This window comes from Camelina sativa, chromosome 5 (assembly GCF_000633955.1).
Source record: "Camelina sativa cultivar DH55 chromosome 5, Cs, whole genome shotgun sequence".
NCBI lineage: Eukaryota > Viridiplantae > Streptophyta > Magnoliopsida > Brassicales > Brassicaceae > Camelina > Camelina sativa.
The window spans coordinates 30,832,716-30,838,615 of record NC_025689.1 but is presented as its reverse complement, the minus strand read 5'-3'; positions in this window follow the sequence as shown (position 1 = coordinate 30,838,615).

Sequence of the window (5,900 nt, the reverse complement as noted above, 5' to 3'; positions counted from 1 at the left end):
GCCTTCATTTCATACAAACTTGTCACCTTTAGATTAAGAATACTAACATTTTTATCGTATAATTAATAATACTCGTAAATGTACGTTAAATTATTCGATATTAAGATGATAGCTGTAGTATAACATAAATAATGACTTCACTAGACGATGTGTACCTATTATGATCGTATACATAAGTACATAACATATGTACATATAAACGATTAATTTTGTTTGCCCCCCAAAAAAAAAACGATTAGTTTTATCAAATAAACGATTCACCCCATGCTATGATTGTGAAATCAATATCTAAAATTTGGAGGAATTTGTGGAAGAGATAAAAGAGGGAAATGAGTGTGTAAGATAGCTTTCTTTTGTTGTGAACCTCAGCATTCTTAAAGTTGCTTCTTATGGCTATACTTCTCTCACCAGTCACTCTTTCTATCAAACACTTCCCATGTGTGATCTCATCCTCCTCCTTTAGATATTATCTTCTCCATTTGCATAATAACATTTAAGGAAATAAGGAATAGTTTTGGTCGATAAGCCCCAAAAAAAATATAGAAAAAGAATAAAAAGAAAAATTGAGAACACGATAATCTATAATTGGGCCCATTTAGCCCAATAAGTTAATCGTATTTGATCAAAATGGGCTCATATGTTTGGCCCCACAGATGACAACTCTAGAACACAGCAATGCGCTTCTTTTTGAGACAACACACTGTGGTGGGTCTTCAAAGATAGAACACCATTTCTAACCATACGACAACTTTCATACACCACAATTTTTACATATACTCTATATTAATTTCATATATCTCATTTTCATATGCAAACAAAAAAAAGATGACACAAATTTTTCTTCTTAGTTTCCGGGGGGTATTACGTGAAAATGAAATTGTATGTACATTAGAATATATAACCATTGGAGCAGTATAAATTTGTTACGTGTGGCTATCTATATTTTGATGACGACTTTTCAAATCTTGATATTCGAATTAAATAATAATAAATCTTATTATAGGAAAACTGTTGTGTTGTTTGAAATAACATACTCTCAATCATAAAATATTTTATTTATTTAAATAAATCATCATCTACTTAGATAACATATGAGATAACATTTAAGTATCATCTCTAATCTTGAGTAAGTGATTAATAATATAATATGGCTTTGAATGGTTGGTTCGTACCAGACCGGACTAAAATTGGACCAGTCCGTTATTTTTTTACCATTTACACACTTGTTTAATATATGCTTTTAAATTGTTGCTCCATACCCTCCATACTAGATAGTGCATACTAATATTTTAGTATGGAGTAGAAAGGATTGTAGTATGGAGTAAACATTGGTATGCACAACACCATACAATAGTATGTATAACACAATAATATTATGAATGGTAAAATCAGACTATAGTATAGAGTGATGTGTACAAAGGATTAAAATTATTTTAATAATATTTTTATCAATTAATAATAACTAATACAAGATGTATTTAGAATTACAAATAAAAATTTATTATTTCGATTATCCCATAACATAAGAGTTCAAATATAAAATTTGCTTTCTAAGATTATTAGTCAAAAGCTATTATTGCAATGGAAGAGAGTTATCTCTCATTGCTCTAGTTTTTTTTTTTTTTGAATGTGATTTTATATTTTGTGGATTTTTAATATTTATGAATGATCATATGTACACACATTTTTCAAAAGTACAAAGAAACATAAATTTAACCAATGAGAACAAAGAACTTGGATCCAATTCAACTAGTTAAAAATCATGTTTTTATCCAACTTTCACTTTTGGTATGGAGATTTTAAGGAGTAAACAGAAAAAATCGGACCAATAGTACAATCTCCATAGTACGCAGTTTCTTTTTCAATTGCAGACCAGTATGGAGTAGTGCATACTGGTCTGGAATTGTGAATGGTGAATTTACTGCAGATTGGAACAACTTTAGTCTGGTCCGGAGCAGACTAGACAACCATTCACAGGACCAAGTCCAGACTAATAAAACATATGTTAGTATCGAGTGAACAGTAACTCCATACTACTCTCTCCCTCTGTATTATAAAGAATGATTTTCGAAGATTTTTACATAGATTAAGAAAAGAATTAATGTTTAGTCATAAATGTAATTTTATTTATAATAACATATTTCTCATAACTATTAATCAATAGTAATTCATCAAAATTTAAAATTCTCAATTAATGAATCTTGAAATCTATAATTTCATAGCATCCATTAATAGAAAAAATATATATAATTAATCTTTGTGATACAGGAAAAATTCCTAAAACATTATCTATTTTAATACAGAGAGAGAGTAAAATTTAACTCTCTATCCACTTTTTTTTGGTCTGCTTAAAAAATGTTTATAATCTAGTATGGAATTTAGCATACCAAATAATTAGTACACATTATTTAGTATGGAGTATATGGACCACGTTTCTATCCATCGTTCCGGCTGATAAGTGATAACAATGAACCCAAACTTGTTGTAAATCCAATGAAATCGTCGTGACATTCCAATAAAATCAAATTCGCCGCTATTTTTGTCGGATTTCGTCATGTTTTCTTGTAGAAAATTACAATATGGCCAAAACATGGTTTTTGCTGAAAGTATTACCATTTCACATTAGTTTTCTAGACACCACATATTGAAAGTTCGTTACAAATACATCATCTGAAGTTTTCTAAGTGTTGTTTTAGGCTTTGTTTTTGTTTCACAAAAAAATTGTTGTTTCAGTTTTTTAAAAAACATAAAAACATAGTTTGTTCTTACAAAATAAACTTTATTAAGTAAACAAAAAGTATTTGCAAGATAATAAAAGGTATAAATTATTTTAATGCGGTCTAAATTATGTGTGAAAATTTAATTAGACATATATAATTTGAAAACACAGAGAATACACTTTTGAAATTCAAGATGCTCACCAAATGCATAAGTTGCACACATATAAACCAACAAAAAACAACAACATTGCTTGATATACTTTAATTATTCAAATTAAAAAGACGCGATTACAAAGAAGAGATAGAGGAATTATGAAGCCTCAAGGTCAACTAAGCCTTAGATGAGACACATGGCTTGGGAGCTTAATCGTAGGTATGTCCATAAGCTTATCCACCGTTCTTCGGGGGTGTCGGAGTGGTAGGGGAGGTCGGAGTCGTTGGGGTAGTCGGGGTCGTTGGTGTTAATGGTGTCGTTGGCGTGGTTGGGGTGGTTGGTGTCGTTGGCGTGGTCGGTGTTTTTGGCGTGGCTGGGGTGGCCGGGGTGTCTGTCGTGGTTGGGATGGCTGCTTTGTTTGAGATCACTGGGATAACCGGGATAACTGGGATGGCCGGGATGGCCGCGATGGCTGGGATGGCCGGGATGGCCGCGATGGCCGGAATGGCCGGGATGGCCGGGATAGTGGGGATCGTTGGCAATAATCTGGCAGATGTGCTAGTGAAGACGAGGAGGTTGAGAGCAAGGAAGAGTGCAAAAGAGGTCCGTGGAGTCATTTGTTTGTCGAGTGGAACAAGTAAAGAAGTAGCTAGTAGCGTATTTAGTATTCTTTCAAGTGTTGTGGGTATATGTATTTATAGGGTTTTCGCTAGAGGAATGATTAAAACTTTTATTCTTAAAACTATATATATATATATATATATTAAAACTTTAAATTTAGTTATATCTTATATAAATTTAATTTTCAAAGCATTCATATTATCTTTAGAGTTCTGAAACAAGTTACCTAAATATTCACAAAACACCTTTTTCAAGAAAAAAATATTCATAAAACATATATGCACAATTTGAAGAAACCCAATACTATTATTTTCAATGAAATATATTTTTATGAAAAATTTCTTTTATGATTATGGAATATAGAATAATATTTTTAACATTATTTTCATAATATAATTTATTAATGCCAACTATAATTTTAAACTTAATATGTAAGTTTAAAGCTTTAATTGTCTAGATGAAGAAGATAATGTGGCATATATATAGAGGCAATCTATTATTTTCAGATGATGATCGTAACAATATGTGTCATCATCGCTCCATTTTGTAGTTTCCAAAAATATAGTATATAGTCGTTCCACAGACTCCGACAACAAAATAAACTCTTCGTTTTTTTGTGCAAAAAGGAAAAAGAGTTAAGTTGAGATATTTCATGGTAGAACTGATAGCCCGTATAACTTTTACGTTGCCCTCCTTAACACGTTGGTTGAAATAAACGACATAATGTATTAATGTTTGTAGTGTCCGTTTATAACCGACGTTAGACACCTATATGTATAAAAAAGACCACGTTAACACTTGTTTATTTTGTAGTGTTGTAATGTAATTATGTAACTAGATTATGACCCGCGGTACATTAATTGTGGGGTAAGTTTTTTTTAATTTTTTTTGGTTAATATACTATTTTAATACTAATTTTGTTAATTTTAGTGATTCAATATATAAACCGTGGTATACCATACAATAATTTTTGTTTACTACAATCTTAATTAAATCAGTTTGATTCGACATAGTTTATATTGGTATTGTTAAAATATTAAAATGAGGATTTAATCCGTATTGAAATATCATATTATTGATAGTTTATTTTTTAGTATTATCAATTCAATTCTATAATGTCATATAACTCGTCACGTAATATAACTCGTTTGTGTAATTTTGAAAATTTAATATGTTTAAATATTTATAATTTTAAACTTTTTATTAAGTTTAGATATATCAGTTATAAATTATAAATTTCTTAAAATTTTATAATTTATTATATACAGTAAATTTATTATAAATGTCTATTGAACACGCACTTTTTATATTAATTAAGTAATATATGTTTGTTTTAAAAATTCAAATCACAATATTTGCAGGAAAAAATACACATTTTTATTAACTTTATGTACTATATGATGATTCACAACATTTAAATTTTAAAATCAAAAAGAGATAATAGGAGAATAATTTTTTTTTAATCTGGAATTATCTATATTAATTATAGAATATTATATATATAGATATTTAAAATATTTTAATTGTGTTTGGTTATAAAGATAGTAGAGAAAGTTAACTAAATTTTTTTGGATATGAATATAATCATCAAATGACATTCTAAAAAGTATTTTTGAGCAAAAACTGCTGAAAAATACTAGTATAGATGTTGAGAGGCATTAAATACTTTTAATTTTGAAGATAATAAGATAAGTATGTATGAATGAACAAAGATATGGAAGGAGTGGCGTTGAATTATTGGCTTTTGCCTCTTCGTGTTTGTTGCATTAGCCAAACAAGATCCGTCCACGATTGGACACGCAAAAAATAATTATTTGGAATTATTTTTTTCAAACCAATATTTTTACTTGTTTTTTTTTAAAACGGAAGAATCTTAAAACGAATTCCAAACTAATTTTTCAATACCCACAAAGTTCAGAGTTTTCTTTTCCCGTCAAAAATTTCTACACGTGTGACTAAGGTATAAAATGCAAACTTTTTCTTAAATGTACGTGATCCATAACCTATATAGATCTTAAGATCTATCTACATGAAGATTTCACATTTCAAGCAAGAACTCACCACGACTTGGTTCTCATGTGACCGTAAAAGTGTTGAACCTTTGACGTCATATATTCTTTTGTTATTTGAAAAATTGGTCGTTCAAAAATTTCTATTATGTGGAAGTGAATTTGGAGTAAAAAACACAAGATGTTAGTGTTACAATATTCTATTTTTACTATTTATGCATAGAAAAATTTTCAGCTTACAAATATTTTTGTTATTTACGACCCATGACTTTACATGAAAATTATAGTATATATTTAAATATATCATCATCATCATCTAGTTAGATAACATATATGAGATAACACATTTAAGTACCATCTCCAATCTTGAGTAAGTATTTGATAATATAATATTAT